This window comes from Nannobrachium achirus (genome assembly GCF_963921795.1).
Source record: "Nannobrachium achirus genome assembly, chromosome: 3".
Taxonomy (NCBI): domain Eukaryota; kingdom Metazoa; phylum Chordata; class Actinopteri; order Myctophiformes; family Myctophidae; genus Nannobrachium; species Nannobrachium achirus.
Window position 1 is genome coordinate 77,407,915 of NC_137812.1, and position 19,191 is coordinate 77,427,105.

Consider the following 19,191-nt stretch of genomic DNA (forward strand, 5'->3'; position numbering starts at 1 on the left):
GGGTACCAAGCCGAGGGCCACAACATTGAATTATGTCTAGGGTACCAAGCCGAGGGCCGATCTACAAGCACGATCTACAAGCCGATCTACAAGCACACAGTGCTTGTAGATCTGCTGTTTTCACTACTTTTGTGCGACGGCCTTGTATGATGAAGCAGAGCCAAAGAACGTACACATTTTGAGATACAGGTTTTCCACCCGACAATGACAATATACTAGTGTTGTTGCTGCTCTTATACCACCATTATTACTGGGGTTGGTGGGGGCCTGACAGTAGCCCCCCGCGGGCCGCAAATGGCCCGCGGGCCGCCTATTGGGGAACCCTGCTGTATAGCTTTGAACAACCTGAGTTAAGGTTAAGGTTAGGGTTAGGGTTAAGGTTAAGGTTAGGGTTAGGGTTAGGGTTAAGGTTAGGGTTAGGGTTAACCCTAACCCAACAGCCTGTGTGTCTGCTGCTGTTGTTGAAAAGGTGTAACATGGAGAAAATGTTGTTCTCACTTTTTTCTTACTTTTTACTTCAGAATTGTGAAAATAAACAGATAAAAAAGCTGTGACAGTAAACTATGAATGTCATGACCGCACAACACCTGAAATGCCAATCCCGACTGCGACAAAGTACCTGCTGGTTTAGGGTTAGGGTTAGGATTAACCCTAACCCTAACCCTAAGTACCTGCTGGGTTAGGGTTAGGGTTAACCCTAACCCTAACCCTAACCCTAACCCAAAGTACCTGCTGCGTCCCAGGGACGTGCTGGACCCCTGATTCAGCCCGGGAAAAAGAGTTGTAGAGGCCCTCATTGCGCGCTATAGAGAGAGATCTCTCTCTATAGCGCTGCTGCTGCTACTCAAATATTTGCCATTTCAGATCATGACAAGTGACAAGCCAGTGGGCCAATTACATGAGTTATATTTCGTCGTTGTCGGGTGGAAACCTTGTACGTCCAAAACCGTTTGTTTTGTATTTATCATTTAAAAAATGATGTAAACTAGTGAAAACAGCCGATCTACAAGCACACAACGCCTCGCAGTGCGAGGCGTTGTGTGCTTGTAGATCTGCTGTTTTCACTACTTTTGTGCGACGGCCTTGTATGATGAAGCAGGGCTTCTACAAATTTGAAACGTGGAGTTTCTGCCCGACAGTGACGATTTATTTTGTTGGCCGTCCAGCCCCCAAAATGGAACGAAGGCCAACATTTTATTCTTATTTTTTTCCTAATGGCCGGCCTGGACCGGCCGGGAATGAACCGGCCGTTCGGGAGCTGTCCCGCTTTTCCCAATGGCCAGCACGTCCCTGCTCTATCTTTCATAATTACTAGCACAAAGAAATGTAACTAATTTTACTGGATATTTAAGAGATTCTCTCAGTGTGATCATCATGGATGATGTTGAGGTATTGATAGAATATAAAAAAAATCTAATTGTAAAATTAGGTTTTGTGTTTTTATACATTTCTGAATGAAAAACCACCCAAATAAAAAATACCCCTGAAGAACTCATTGATTTATGCTTGCTGTTTATTTATATATTATATAACCCTTTTTCTAAATGTATATGTTTCTAGTGAACTGCATTGAAATATGTTTCTGTGTGTGTGTGTGTGTGTGTGTGTGTGTGTGTGTGTGTGTGTGTGTGTGTGTGTGTGTGTGTGTGTGTGTGTGTGTGTGCGTGCCGTGCGTGCGTGCGTGCGTGCGTGCGTGCGTGCGTGCGTGCGTGCGTGCGTGCGTGCTGTAAGGCTTACTGTAAGGCTTACTGTAAGGCTTACTGTAAGGCTAGTGTTTACCTGGCTTACTGTAAGGCACGTTTGTGCACTTTATACTTATTGTTCCCCTCGTATGACTGACCTCTGTAAGTACAATACTTTCATCAATATTGTGCTGTTCTCTCAAATTCTCACAGCCTCCTCCAAATAAGGCTCTTAGAGTTAAAGGGGTGTAGCCTACTTCACCATTTCAACCTTATCTTTGTATAATTGGTCCTATTGACTGATCATTAGATTAAGATGAAATTGTTTCAAACCTCAAATTGCGTCTGTTTTCCTGTAAACTGAAACTAAAGCTGTAGGTTGAAACCTCTTTGTCCACTGTGTGTCTCTCAAATATGTAGCAGATCTACACATCCTGTAGACACCAACATTATGAGTCTCTGTAGTCTGTTGAATCAGTGATATGGAGTATAGACCCAACCTATAGTCTGTTGAATCAGTGATATAGAGTAGACTATAGACCCAACCTATAGTCCAGGGGTCTTCAACGTTTTCAGGCCAGGGACCCCTTAGTTGAGAGAGAGATGAAGCAGGGACCCCTTAGTTGAGAGAGAGATGAAGCAGGGACCCCTTAGTTGAGAGAGAGATGAAGCAGGGACCCCTTAGTTGAGAGAGAGATGAAGCAGGGACCCCTTAGTTGAGAGAGAGATGAAGCAGGGACCCCTTAGTTGAGAGAGAGATGAAGCAGGGACCCCTTAGTTGAGAGAGAGATGAAGCAGGGACCCCTTAGTTGAGAGAGAGATGAAGCAGGGACCCCTTAGTTGAGAGAGAGAGAGATGAAGCAGGGACCCCCACAACCTTTTCAGACATTCCATATAGTTTTATTGTTTGACAGCACAATCATCAGTGTATTTTGTGTTTTCAGATATTTAACCATTTGAGCCGTCATTACCTAATAAACTTGACCTTTTAATCTGTACTTAGTCTGCTCTTTTCCCCCTCTACACCAAACCTCTGAAAATAGCCGATCTGCAAGCTCACAATACCTCACAGCACGAGGCGATGTGAGCTTGTAGATCTGCTATTTTTGGCTACGGTTCTCAGAATATGTTCACTAGGGTTCAAGTTGTTAATATAAAAAGGAGTGGAAGATTTGGAGGACCCCCTGTAGTAACTCTGAGGACCCCCTAGGGGTCCCAGACCCCCTGTTGAAGACCCCTGCTATAGTCTGTTAAATCAGTGATATAGAGTATTGACAACCTACAGTATGGTCTGTTAAATCAGTGATATGGAGTATGGACAACCTACAGTACGGTCTGTTAAATCAGTGATGTGGAGTATGGACAACCTATAGTCTGTTAAATCAGTGATATGGAGTATGGACAACCTATAGTCTGTTAAATCAGTGATATGGAGTATGGACAACCTACAGTACGGTCTGTTAAATCAGTGATGTGGACCTATAGCTGCTGCTTGAGGCTTTTCATGTTGTTTATGTTGACATGTAAACATATCAGGGGCGCAGGAGGCATTTTAAAAGTGAAGGGGACACATCTGGGACGTATGTGCGCGCGCATAGCGCGCGCGAAAATTTTTGGGGTATCCCCCCCACTTTTGGTGATATCCCCCCCACTTTTGCCCCGAGGAGGGGGGGACATATCCCCTCCACTTGAGCTGAATTACACAGTTGTTTTACGCAGATTTCAAGGCATTTTTTTTCTTGTTACTGTATCCCCCCCACAGTAACAAGAGGAAACGTAACTTAAAATGTGTTGACAAACGAAATTGCATTTCCATTATGCATCTGTTCAAAGGTACTTACATTGTTGCTTGATTTAAAGAACGACGTTATCGTTTTTTGGTTTTTTGACCGTTTCATTTGACTGAGAATGATGTGAGACTAGCCTACACACACCAGCAGCAGGTCCAGCACCTGCAATGACGGTTTCCTTCTGCCACTGCCTGCCTGCTTGTCACTATCGCGTTGCATTAATTAAACTCATTCAGAACAGCTGAGCTGAGCTGACTGCACTGCACTGGTGGGACTGTGCCTCTAGAGGGCAGTAATACGCCTTGAAATGAGAACTACTCAGTTTGTACACGTACAGTATAATCGATCATATTTGCGGCTTTTTCTTGGACCTGAACACTGGAGGGGATATCCCCCCCACCCAAAAAAAGTGGAGGTGTTAATCCCCCCCTACCCCCTGCGCGCATGAAACATATTATATTATATACTGTAACTGCAGCAACAGAGCACAAACATCCAAATGTCCATTGCTGTCATCGATGCACAAATACATTAAAAGTCACAAATTGCAACTCTAGATTATTTTACAAATGTTGAGTCTAGAGTTGCAACAGCAACCATTGACAGCCTATGCATCTGTGTTCTGTAGCGCTGGCCCTTTAAGGGTATGGTGAGGATGGGGCCTGAAGTCATTTTGAGTGTTTGTAGCAGAGTGAAACATCGTCTGAGAATGGCCCCTGGGGGCACCGAACTAATGCATTGTCAATGCAAGGTTGTTTGTTTTTTTGTCGTTGCCGTGTCTCAAGCTAGCCTAGCTAGCTTGAGACACGGCAACGACAAAACACCAAACAACCAGTGGCGTCAGTTCAGCAAAAGCTAGGGTATGGCAAAGATTTGGAGTCCTCATGGAAAAAAGGTATTACATTTTGTATAACACGGTTCTATTGTGAAAAGAAATGAGTTTTGTCCTTTTTTACACAGGTTTCTACAGTTTCTTGGGCTGGATATGGCAGCCTGGAATGATTGTTCAAGTGCAGCTAAACTTGGCATGTTAGTAAACGTGCCACAATTAACAATAATGCATTGCACCTGTGCAGCTGACCTGCGGAACCTGGGAATATACCATTCTGTCAAGATGGGGAGAATAAGGCCTATAATACCTTGTTAAAGTGACCATTTTGCATTTGTAGTTATTTTACTGTACTTTAACAACATAATAACCAGCACAGATAGACAAAGAGACATTCATGGATTTATATTTATTTATAACTTTTATCCCCCCCCCCCCCCCCCCCCTGGACCCAGGGTATGGCGGCTGCATACCCCTGCCATACCCAATTGACGCCCCTGCAAACAACCTTCCATTGACAATGCATTGGACCCCCCCCCCCCTCTTTCTGACACGATAGCTGTCGCAAATGTGTGTGGCGCGCCTGAGGTGTACTGGGTATCCAGTGGGAGCCTGGAATATACTGTATTGACTGGGTGGTATTTTGTTGTATTTGGGTCATTTTGCTATGTTTTGTATAATGTAATGAATATGTATTGAGTGCTAACCAGGTGTATTATGTGAGCTATTGTAGGAGGACTAGCTAACCAAGCTAACCTACAACCTATTCACTGTTTTTCCCCACCATGCCATAATTATTCTATTTGAGTCTTTGGTTTTGTCAGATTGTTTGCTGGGCCAAACTGCCATCATAGTGCTGAGGGCATTTAGGTGTACCGGCCAGGGGGGATTTAACTAGCCTGACACTTCAGTCCGCACATCACCACCCCCTGCTGGTGGGTGGTGTGTAGTGTGGACTGAAGCTGCAGATATTTTATTTTATTTCGAGTGCGCCCAAAGAGCGGGCGCATTGAATGGGCCAATCAGGGTTGTATGCTTGGGGCACGTGGTGTGGCTGCTCCGGTCCCAGCCCCCTCCAAACAGAGCTCTTGAGCTCACGTGAGACTCGCTCGTGGACTCTGATTGGTGTCCTCTGCCCACGTGAGAGTCTAGTGGACTCTGATTGGTCCGTGAAAACTGTCATGGCGGAGTCAGACTCGACTCGTATTATTTTAATAAACTATGAAATAGTGCCGTTTCTTCACGTTTTAATACCATTTTGCACTAACGTAAACATGCAGTCATATAATATGTTATGAGAAATAACGTATTTTTGCAATGTCACGCCATGTCGCCGTCGCGTGTGTGTGTGTGTGTGTATGTGTGTGTGTGTGTGTGTGTGTGACGTCAATAGGCTTTATCCCCCCCCCCCCCCCCCCCCCGCCGAAATAGAATGTCTGCCCTCAATTTCAGACTCTAATCCCAAAACGAAGTGTGTGATTGAGTCGGACGCTAGCAGTCAGGCAAGGATTTAACTGCCATCATAGTGCTGAGCTGAGGGCATTTAGGTGTACAGGCCAGGGGGGATTTAACTGCCATCATAGTGCTGAGGGCATTTAGATGTACAGGCCATAGGATTTAACTGCCATCATAGTGCTGAGGGCATTTAGGTGTACAGGCCATAGGATTTAACTGCCATCATAGTGCTGAGGGCATTTAGGTGTACAGGCCATAGGATTTAACTGCCATCATAGTGCTGAGGGCATTTAGGTGTACAGGCCAGGGGGGATTTAACTGCCATCATAGTGCTGAGGGCATTTAGGTGTACAGGCCAGGGGGATTTAACTGCCATCATAGTGCTGAGGGCATTTAGGTGTACAGGCCAGGGGGATTTAACTGCCATCATAGTGCTGAGGGCATTTAGGTGTACAGGCCAGGGGGATTTAACTGCCATCATAGTGCTGAGGGCATTTAGGTGTACAGGCCAGGGGGATTTAACTGCCATCATAGTGCTGAGGGCATTTAGGTGTACAGGCCAGGGGGATTTAACTGCCATCATAGTGCTGAGGGCATTTAGGTGTACAGGCCATAGGATTTAACTGCCATCATAGTGCTGAGGGCATTTAGGTGTACAGGCCAGAGGATTTAACTGCCATGATAGTGCTGAGGGCATTTAGATGTACAGGCCAGAGGATTTAACTGCCATCATAGTGCTGAGGGCATTTAGGTGTACCGTCCAGGGGGATTTAACTGTCATCATAGTGCTGAGGGCATTTAGGTGTACAGGCCAGGGGGATTTAACTGCCATCATAGTGCTGAGGGCATTTAGGTGTACAGGCCAGGGGGATTTAACTGCCATCATAGTGCTGAGGGCATTTAGGTGTACAGGCCAGGGGGATTTAACTGCCATCATAGTGCTGAGGGCATTTAGGTGTACAGGCCAGGGGGATTTAACTGCCATCATAGTGCTGAGGGCATTTAGGTGTACAGGCCAGGGGGATTTAACTGCCATCATAGTGCTGAGGGCATTTAGGTGTACAGGCCATAGGATTTAACTGCCATCATAGTGCTGAGGGCATTTAGGTGTACAGGCCAGAGGATTTAACTGCCATCATAGTGCTGAGGGCATTTAGATGTACAGGCCATAGGATTTAACTGCCATCATAGTGCTGAGGGCATTTAGGTGTACAGGCCATAGGATTTAACTGCCATCATAGTGCTGAGGGCATTTAGGTGTACAGGCCATAGGATTTAACTGCCATCATAGTGCTGAGGGCATTTAGGTGTACAGGCCAGGGGGGATTTAACTGCCATCATAGTGCTGAGGGCATTTAGGTGTACAGGCCAGGGGGATTTAACTGCCATCATAGTGCTGAGGGCATTTAGGTGTACAGGCCAGGGGGATTTAACTGCCATCATAGTGCTGAGGGCATTTAGGTGTACAGGCCAGGGGGATTTAACTGCCATCATAGTGCTGAGGGCATTTAGGTGTACAGGCCAGGGGGATTTAACTGCCATCATAGTGCTGAGGGCATTTAGGTGTACAGGCCAGGGGGATTTAACTGCCATCATAGTGCTGAGGGCATTTAGGTGTACAGGCCATAGGATTTAACTGCCATCATAGTGCTGAGGGCATTTAGGTGTACAGGCCAGAGGATTTAACTGCCATGATAGTGCTGAGGGCATTTAGATGTACAGGCCAGAGGATTTAACTGCCATCATAGTGCTGAGGGCATTTAGGTGTACCGTCCAGGGGGATTTAACTGTCATCATAGTGCTGAGGGCATTTAGGTGTACAGGCCAGGGGGATTTAACTGCCATCATAGTGCTGAGGGCATTTAGGTGTACAGGCCAGGGGGATTTAACTGCCATCATAGTGCTGAGGGCATTTAGGTGTACAGGCCAGGGGGATTTAACTGCCATCATAGTGCTGAGGGCATTTAGGTGTACAGGCCAGGGGGATTTAACTGCCATCATAGTGCTGAGGGCATTTAGGTGTACAGGCCAGGGGGATTTAACTGCCATCATAGTGCTGAGGGCATTTAGGTGTACAGGCCATAGGATTTAACTGCCATCATAGTGCTGAGGGCATTTAGGTGTACAGGCCAGAGGATTTAACTGCCATCATAGTGCTGAGGGCATTTAGATGTACAGGCCAGAGGATTTAACTGCCATCATAGTGCTGAGGGCATTTAGGTGTACCGTCCAGGGGGATTTAACTGTCATCATAGTGCTGAGGGCATTTAGGTGTACAGGCCAGGGGGATTTAACTGTCATCATAGTGCTGAGGGCATTTAGGTGTACCGGCCAGGGGGGATTTAACTGCCATCATAGTGCTGAGGGCATTTAGGTGTACAGGCCAGGGGGATTTAACTGCCATCATAGTGCTGAGGGCATTTAGGTGTACAGGCCAGGGGGATTTAACTGCCATCATAGTGCTGAGGGCATTTAGGTATACAGGCCAGGGGGGATTTAACTGCCATCATAGTGCTGAGGGCATTTAGGTGTACAGGCCAGGGGGGATTTAACTGCCATCATAGTGCTGAGGGCATTTAGGTGTACCGTCCAGGGGGATTTAACTGTCATCATAGTGCTGAGGGCATTTAGGTGTACAGGCCAGGGGGATTTAACTGTCATCATAGTGCTGAGGGCATTTAGGTGTACCGGCCAGGGGGGATTTAACTGCCATCATAGTGCTGAGGGCATTTAGGTGTACAGGCCAGGGGGATTTAACTGCCATCATAGTGCTGAGGGCATTTAGGTGTACAGGCCAGGGGGATTTAACTGCCATCATAGTGCTGAGGGCATTTAGGTGTACAGGCCAGGGGGGATTTAACTGCCATCATAGTGCTGAGGGCATTTAGGTGTACAGGCCAGGGGGGATTTAACTGCCATCATAGTGCTGAGGGCATTTAGGTGTACAGGCCAGGGGGGATTTAACTGCCATCATAGTGCTGAGGGCATTTAGGTATACAGGCCAGGGGGATTTAACTGCCATCATAGTGCTGAGGGCATTTAGGTGTACAGGCCAGGGGGGATTTAACTGCCATCATAGTGCTGAGGGCATTTAGGTGTACAGGCCAGGGGGGATTTAACTGCCATCATAGTGCTGAGGGCATTTAGGTGTACAGGCCAGGGGGATTTAACTGCCATCATAGTGCTGAGGGCATTTAGGTGTACAGGCCAGGGGGGATTTAACTGCCATCATAGTGCTGAGGGCATTTAGGTGTACAGGCCAGGGGGGATTTAACTGCCATCATAGTGCTGAGGGCATTTAGGTGTACAGGCCAGGGGGGATTTAACTGCCATCATAGTGCTGAGGGCATTTAGGTGTACAGGCCAGGGGGGATTTAACTGCCATCATAGTGCTGAGGGCATTTAGGTGTACAGGCCAGAGGATTTAACTGCCATCATAGTGCTGATGGCATTTAGGTGTACAGGCCAGAGGATTTAACTGCCATCATAGTGCTGAGGGCATTTAGGTGTACAGGCCAGGGGGGATTTAACTGCCATCATAGTGCTGAGGGCATTTAGGTGTACAGGCCAGGGGGGATTTAACTGCCATCATAGTGCTGAGGGCATTTAGGTATACAGGCCAGGGGGGATTTAACTGCCATCATAGTGCTGAGGGCATTTAGGTATACAGGCCAGGGGGGATTTAACTGTCATCATAGTGCTGAGGGCATTTAGGTGTACAGGCCAGGGGGGATTTAACTGCCATCATAGTGCTGAGGGCATTTAGGTGTACAGGCCAGGGGGGATTTAACTGCCATCATATAGTGCTGAGGGCATTTAGGTGTACAGGCCAGGGGGGATTTAACTGTCATCATAGTGCTGAGGGCATTTAGGTGTACAGGCCAGGGGGATTTAACTGCCATCATAGTGCTGAGGGCATTTAGGTATACAGGCCAGGGGGGATTTAACCTAACCTAGTACTGTAGTAGTAAATCCAATAAACTGTCCATAAAACTATAGGTTAACATTATCCTAGTATTGTGGTAGTAAGTCCAATCTGTCCATAATACTATATGTTAACATTATCCTAGTATTGTAGTAGTAAGTCCAATCTGTCCATAATACTATAGGTTAACATTATCCTAGTATTGTAGTAGTAAGTCCAATCTGTCCATAATACTATAGGTTAACATTATCCTAGTACTGTAGTAGTAAGTCCAATAATCTGTCCATAATACTATAGGTTAACATTATCCTAGTATTGTAGTAGTAAATCCAATCTGTCCATAATACTATAGGTTAACATTATCCTAGTACTGTAGTAGTAAGTCCAATAATCTGTCCATAATACTATAGGTTAACATTATCCTAGTACTGTAGTAGCAAGTCCAATAATCTGTCCATAATACTATAGGTTAACATTATCCTAGTATTGTAGTAGTAAATCCAATCTGTCCATAATACTATAGGTTAACATTATCCTAGTATTGTAGTAGTAAAGGCTCTTTTCCACCGGCAGCGATAACGATGACGATAACGATTTAAAAAAGTGTGTTTTCAATTGAAGTGGAACGGCAGCATCCACTCAACACCGATACAGACAACGATAGCCGACAACTACATCGTTAGGATCAACAACGATGTGGTTAAGATCACAGTGATATGGAACTGGGTCTTTGACAAACAGCTCGAGGTGCGCTCTGAGCGAGCGGCTGTTAATTAGCGCCTCTTCACACTGATGTCCGATAACTTTATCGGACATCAATGTGAAGGCATAATTATCGCTGTGATATTTTGTGGCTATCGTCATCGTTATCGCTGCCGGTGGGAAAGGGCCTTAAGTCCAATCTGTCCATAATACTATAGGTTAACACTATCCTAGTATTGTAGTAGTAAGTCCAATCTGTCCATAATAATATAGGTTAACATTATCCTAGTATTGTAGTAGTAAGTCCAAGCTGTCCATAATACTATAGGTTAACATTATCCTAGTATTGTAGTAGTAAATCCAATAATCTGTCCATAATACTATAGGTTAACATTATCCTAGTATTGTAGTAGTAAATCCAATAATCTGTCCATAATACTATAGGTTAACATTATCCTAGTATTGTAGTAGTAAATCCAATAATCTGTCCATAATACTATAGGTTAACATTATCCTAGTATTGTAGTAGTAAGTCCAATAATCTGTCCATAATACTATAGGTTAACATTATCCTAGTATTGTAGTAGTAAATCCAATAATCTGTCCATAATACTATAGGTTAACATTATCCTAGTATTGTAGTAGTAAGTCCAATAATCTGTCCATAATACTATAGGTTAACATTATCCTAGTATTGTAGTAGTATTCCAATCTGTCCATAATACTATAGGTTAACATTATCCTAGTATTGTAGTAGTATTCCAATCTGTCCATAATACTATAGGTTAACATTATCCTAGTATTGTAGTAGTAAATCCAATCTGTCCATAATGCTATAGGTTAACACTATCCTAGTATTGTAGTAGTAAGTCCAATAATCTGTCCATAATACTATAGGTTAACACTATCCTAGTACTGTAGTATAAGTTGCCATCTCCATGGCGGGAGGAAAGGTGAAAACAAGGCTAAAAGTAAGCACTAACATCAACAACAACAACTATATGTTGAACATTAATTAATAGGCAGGAAAAGGGAGAAGAGAAAAAACAGAGTGAGAAACTGATGCTATAGTGCAGGGGTGGGCAACTTTGATGATGGAGTGGGCCACTATATCACTCCAGAGGGCCACAATGCATACACAGTAAAAAATTGCGAAAATAGTCGATCTACAAGCTCAAAACGTGCCGCAGCGTGGCACGTTTTGAGCTTGTAGATCTGCTATTTTAGCTATTTTTGAATTGGAATCCGGGCATCTAGCAGCAGCCGTTCGCAACTGGTAAAGAAAACAATCCTAGCCCAACCCTACCCTCCCCTGCCCCTTCTTTGTATATACTTTGTTTGTTTAGACTTACTGTTTTCTTTTTTTTTTTTGGTTCTTTCATTTTATTTTATTTACATATCTACTGCATAGTACTGTGTTCCATGTGTCTGTCATTCAATGTTATATGAGATACTTTAATGGTTTCCAGTGGAAACAAGCTTAGTCTTTTCATGGATCTCCTTTTAGTATCAATCAATCAATCAATAGTACGGATGCCCCCCGAGCGCCTTCCTAGGAAGGTCCTCGATGCACGTCCCACTGGGAGGAGACCCCGTGGCAGACCTAAGACCAGATGGAAGGATTATATCTCCACACTGGCTTGGGAACGCCTCGGTATACTCCCTGAGGGAGTGGAGGAAGTTGCTCAGGATAAGGAAATCTGGAAGTCTCAGTTGGAACTGTTACCCCCGTGACCCGATTCTGGATAAGCGGTTGAAGATGGATGGATGGATGGATGGATGGAATTATGTTAAGCTATTTTAATTGGATTCCTGAGAAGTATAATTTTTATTTCATTTCAAATGCATTTATATGACTGTTCTTATGCTAACTTTATGAACTCAAATTCAAATACATTGGACACAAAAAAGACTGAGTCATTAAGCTACTAATATAGACGGATGCAATTAAAGTGAGTCACGTTTGCATGGTTGGAATTGTAACAGCTGAAATCAATAATATATCACTATTGCAATATTAACCTGCAGGACGCATTAAGTGAAGGTGGGGGCCGCATGTGGCCCCCGGGCCGCCAGTTGCCGTTGCTCATGTATGCTATGCTCCAAACCTTGAGCTGCTGGCTGCCCCCCCACCTTTCCTGACCTCTAATCACTGTCTTGTCCACATTCTCTACAAGCTGTCTTCCTCTAATGACCTGCTGTCAGTCACATCCTGATTGATGGCTGCTTGTCTGAATGTGTTGCCATTCCATGCTTCAAAGCCAGCCTAGTAAACCAGAAGGGTTCCAGAAACAAATGAGAATGCTTTCCGGAAGAGGGCAGTTTACCAGGCTAGAGTTTACCAGGCTAGAGTTTACCAGGCTAGTTCAAAGCAGCCATAGTAAATAAATGTAATATTGGGGACATGGTCGTGTTGATTCTACTGTATGCACTGACTATACACAAACAATAATAATAACTAGCCCTTACCCGTGAGGGTAAGAGCTCCGAAATGATGTGCAGTGTGTGGGACACATATATGCTATTAATTATCTGGGTTAGGCAGGCAGTGGATCTAAAGCACAAGAACATTAAAAACTATATAATGCAATTGTTTGAGGTATTGAACAACGTTATTGAATATCGAAGGTTTTCCTAATATCGCCCAGCCTTACCGTGCAGCCGCTTTTTACGAAACTTGGCAATATGGTAGAGGGCTATACCAAATGGTGAAAACACAAAACTCACCATTGGCCAAAGTGCGGCACTATAGCAATCCATTGAAAATACAAACTTTGAAGAACAGGCATAGCTCATGCCCTGTTTGAAGTGTTATTACAGCCATAACACTTTTATACATAACTTTGCCACTTTGACTTTTGACTTTTAGATCTCCCACCAGTTTTTATTATCTCTCTCCTTTTGGGATTTCCACACAATGTGCACGAAACACTTTACACATGAACTTTAGACCAATATCTTAAGTGCTATCTGAGCGTATATATATATATATATATATATATATATATATATATATATATATATATATATATTTAATGAAAACATATTCTTCTGCCCTTAAAGGAGTAGTTCACCCCCAAAATTACTTTTTTTCTATTGATTACTCAGGCCATGGAGAGTAGAGTTCAATAATATTTTTTTGTTTTTGTCACATTCCTAAGACAAAAATGTGATAACAATAAATGTACCCCCATTGATTCCGGATGGTGACCTGTTTCGAAACGGGTAACCATCCGGAATCAATGGGGGTAAATTTACTCGAATCAAAATTTTGTCTTAGGAATGTGACAAAAACCAAAAAATATTATTGAACTCTACTCTCCATGGCCTGAGTAATCAATAGGAAAAAAAATCATTTTGGGGGTGAACTACTCCTTTAACACATATGTGTGTGTTGTGGTAAAGTCATATTTTCATGAAACTTTACTTTTACTATGAAAACCGGCAAATCTTGTCCGCGTATCACTCTCGGTCTGTAGGTCAGGCCTGACACTGTGGTTCCCCTGACACATCACTGTGACATCACAGGTGATCTCACAGGTTATATCACAGGTAGCTACAGCTGCTTAGGGTTATGATATGATATGGGTTGGTCGGTGGTTCAAATCTTGGCTCCTCCTGTCTACATGTCAAAGTGTCCTTGGGCAAGACACTGAACACTGAGTTGATCCCAGTGAGCTGAGTTGGTGCCTTGCATGGTTTCCTCCACCATCGGTGTGTGACTGGGTGAATGTAATGCACAATGTAAAGTGCATTAGATAAAGCACTATATATTTTACCATTTTACATGTAACACCCCCAGATTTGACTAACAATAGGACAGACTTTTCACAGACATCAAGAGCCCAGGTGCCAAAGTACAAATGGTCCAGAAAGACAGGTCAGGTCAGGCCAGTCCCCCCATGGGGGGATTATACATGAGTTACATTATATACAGGGTTCCAACCCAGGTCTTTGATACTGTTGTACTGGGAGCTGACCAGTACTGACCGGTACAACCACAGTGTGTTACTGTTGTACTGGGAGCTGACCGGTACAACCACCGTGTGTTACTGTTGTACTGGGAGCTGACAGGTACAACCACAGTGTGTTACTGTTGTACTGGGAGCTGACCAGTACTGACCGGTACAACCACAGTGTGTTACTGTTGTACTGGGAGCTGACCAGTACTGACCGGTACAACCACCGTGTGTTACTGTTGTACTGGGAGCTGACCAGTACTGACCGGTACAACCACAGTGTGTTACTGTTGTACTGGGAGCTGACCAGTACTGACCGGTACAACCACAGTGTGTTACTGTTGTACTGGGAGCTGACCAGTACTGACCGGTACAACCACAGTGTGTTATTGTTGTACTGGGAGCTGACCGGTACAACCACAGTGTGTCACTGTTGTACTGGGAGCTGACCGGTACAACCACAGTGTGTTACTGTTGTACTGGGAGCTGACCAGTACAACCATAGTTAACCCTAACCCTAACCCTTTGCTGTAATGGTTAAGATTGGACTTTCACGCGGGAGACCTGGGTTCGAAGCCGGGTGGGGAGGTTCAGATCACCTCTGTTACATATAAAATTACACAACACGACATATAGCTCTGTTTAATACAATGCTGTACCTCCAACTGTATACAGTATGTTCCCCATTTTCAACTGTTTTTATTTTATTCTTTTGACACTTGCTTTGGCAATGTAAACGAATGTTTTCCCATGCCAATAAAGCTCCTTTGAATTGAATTGAAATCCAAGTAAATCAGTGAAATAATTTAGTGCTCAGTTACATTAATTTAGTTAGTTACATTAATGTAATGATAGTGTGATAAATGTCAGCGCTCAGGTTTATCTGTTTGTATTCAAGGTGTTTGTCGCCCTCATGTGGAGAAAAGGAATAACTACAAGTAGAAGTCATCCAGTTTTCACTCCGTTCTTAAAATACGATGTTTAAAAACAATAAAAAGGGCAAGATGGCACTAATTTATACAATACAAGCTGTTAAAATCTACAAGCTCACAATGAGACGAGTTGTGAGCTTGTAGATCTGCTATTTTCGGCGTGCGACACCTCATAGAGCAGAAGCATAAAGTAAACATTACAACGGAAGCGTTCACGTTGCGTTTGCTGCGAGACTTGACACGTGACGTGCTTTTATTTTGACGAGAAACGGAAGCTTTCAAATGGCGCACGATGTGAAGCTTGAACCATGGTGTGTGGGACATGTAGTCCTTAGAATGTAGTTTTCTTAGCATCAAGCCGCCCATGGTTTATGGAACATGTTGTTCTTAGAATGTAGTTCTTAAAGCCACCCATGGTTTATGGGACACGTAGTTCTTAGACTGTAGTTCTTCCAGCGACCCATGGTTTATGGAACTTGTAGTTCTTAAGTGTAGTCTTTATGGCTACCTCTGACTTAGCCTAGCTGAGCTAGACATCCCAGCCATGTTAAAACAAGGTAGGGATACTGCAGTTAGTTAGCTAGATGCATTAGTATCTAGGCTGGCCCCAGGCTACCTCTGACTTGCTGTAGCCAGCCAGTTAAGCCCGTATCATAGTCGGGTCCGCGGTGGAAGGCTTTACACCGCGGTGTAGTCTTTTAGAGTCTTTTTGAGTCATGAAACTACAACGTTACATCATTCCTCACGGTGGAGAGCTTTCCACCGTGAGTCCCAACACATCTCTCTGTTTTTACTATCAGACAGACAGGCTCTACACCCCGTTCACTGATTGGTCGACCTGAACCGGTCTAGACAGGGTGAAGGACTTCACTGTGGGCCGTGACTATGATGGCCTGCACTTATTTTCTGACTTGAGGTGGAAAGCTTTCCACCTCAAATTTGCGGTGGATAGGTCTCCACCGTACACTCTGATACGGGCTTTAGCATGCTATGGCTAGCAGCATATCCACATGAAGCTCTGTTCTTCTGTCCCTCACCGAAAATAGCAGTGTGAGCTTGTATATTTGAACAGCTTGTATTGTATAAACTGGCGCCATGTTGCGTCATGTTGCTCTTATTTTATGAACAAAACTGGATTTATTGACGACTTCTACTGTAGTTATTCATGTTGTCCACATGAGGGCGACACATGCCGTGGAATACAGGGTGCGTTCGGAAACCCGCACCGGGTGTGTGCTCGGTGTAGTGAGTGCAGTGGGCGTGTCGTTGTATAGTGCGTTCAGTGTGGCTTATTTACGAACGACCAGTTTTAAGAGGCAGCTGTGTGCTTTTTCAGTAGCCTAAACATTTCTGAAAAGCAGCAGTTGCTAAGTATGCTAACGTAACGTTGCTATTGAAAGGAGATGTAATTCATAACATTGGCACACCTGATGTTAGTTTACACGTTAATGTGTGTGAAACTATCAAGGCCAAACGACCAATTAAGCTGCAAATGCTGCATTTTGCGGTAATTTCCTCCATTGTTCACAGCTGAGAAGCGTTCGAGACATGGCTATGAAAACCAACCAATCAGAACACCGAACCACCGCACCACACCGCCTAACCCCATCTTCTGAGTAGGGTTGGTGAGTGCGTGCACTCAACACACCAGTGCGCCGCGCACTGGATTTCCGAACGACAACGCACCGAATAAACGAACGACAACATGGCACACCAGTGCGTTGAGTGCGCATTTCCGAACGCGCCCACAATCAAATGAACAAAGCGCTGTAAACATGAACACTGATATTATCACACTGTCAGTTACATTATAAATAGTTAAATGTCTTACATTTATCACACTGTCAGTTACATTATAAATAGTTAAATGTCATTTACATTTATCACACTGTCAGTTACATTATAAATGAGTTAAATGTAATTTACATTTATCACACTGTCAGTTACATTATAAATAGTTAAATGTCATTTACATTTATCACACTGTCAGTTACATTATACATAGTTAAATGTAATTTACATTTATCACACTGTCAGTTACATTATAAATAGTTAAATGTCATTTACATTTATCACACTGTCAGTTACATTATAAATGAGTTAAATGTAATTTACATTTATCACACTGTCAGTTACATTATACATGGTTAAATGTCATTTACATTTATCACACTGTCAGTTACATTATAAATAGTTAAATGTCATTTACATTTATCACACTGTCAGTTACATTATAAATAGTTAAATGTAATTTACATTTATCACACTGTCAGTTACATTATAAATAGTTAAATGCCATTTACATTTATCACACTGTCAGTTACATTATAAATAGTTAAATGTAATTTACATTTATCACACTGTCAGTTACATTATAAATAGTTAAATGTAATTTACATTTATCACACTGTCAGTTACATTATAAATAGTTAAATGTAATTTACATTTATCACACTGTCAGTTACATTATAAATAGTTAAATGTCATTTACATTTATCACACTGTCAGTTACATTATAAATAGTTAAATGCCATTTACATTTATCACACTGTTAATTACATTATAAATAGTTAAATGTCATTTACATTTATCACACAGTCAATTACATTATAAATGAGTTAAATAAATGTAATTTACTTCAACAGAAACGCCAGCTTTCTTCATGACATGTTGATCCTTAATTAACACACATTTCATACAGGCTACTTAATATTGATTGAAGACTTTATTAGTAGTTTGCATAGGAAAAGTACAGCATTGTGTAAACAGAGCTATTGTGCTGTCAAACAATGAAACTATATGGAATCTGGGAGTCCCTGCTTCATCTCTCTCAACTAAGGGGTCCCTGCTTCATCTCTCTCAACTAAGGGGTCCCTGCTTCATCTCTCTCAGCTAAGGGGTCCCTGCTTCATCTCTCTCTCTAAGGGGTCCCTGCTTCATCTCTCTCTCAGCTAAGGGGTCCCTGCTTCATCTCTCTCTCAGCTAAGGGGTCCCTGCTTCATCTCTCTCAACTAAGGGGTCCCTGCTTCATCTCTCTCAACTAAGGGGTCCCTGCCTCATCTCTCTCTCAGCTAAGGGGTCCCTGCTTCATATCTCTCAACTAAGGGGTCCCTGCTTCATCTCTCTCAACTAAGGGGTCCCTGCTTCATCTCTCTCAACTAAGGGGTCCCTGCTTCATCTCTCTCTCAGTTAAGGGGTCCCTGCTTCATCTCTCTCTCAACTAAGGGGTCCCTGCTTCATCTCTCTCTCAACTAAGGGGTCCCTGCTTCATCTCTCTCAAGGGGTCCTTGGCCTAAAAACGCTGAGGACCCCTGTAGTGATCTAGTTACCTGAAAAGTCAGATCATCAGCGACCTCTACTGTCCGGTCAACATAACAGAAATCCTCCAATCACAGCCCTCTTTGGTGTCACGTGGTGTCTTGAAAGTTTTCAGTAAACAAACATGGCGGCGGCTTCCACCACGGCGGACCTAGCGGCGGACAGAAGAAGGAAAACAACAAGTTATTCTGGTAAGAAGAGGACATTTAGAGGACAAACTGTCGGTAGGAAATCATTCAATGCAGACTAAAACAACTATTTTAGGAGTTTATTTGCCGTCAAATGTTTTAATTGAGCCCTGAAACGTGACGGACGGTCGCTGATAACATGACGTAGGGCCGTCACGGAGGAAGATTCACCTGCGTTGGAGCAGGAGAATAAAAAGACCAATAAAAACTAAACAAACTGTCAAATTACACAAACAAAGAGCTTTATAAAGTCACAAGCAGTTAGAAAGCCTGGCCGGCTTTGTTTCGTTACTGGCCGTTTTTGTGTTCTTTAATAAAAGCCTTTTTATCCGATATGTTTCTGTTTTCCCATGCATTTCCTGGTGTTCCGCGCATGCGCACCAACCCCATCTAGTGCAGTGGTTCTCAACC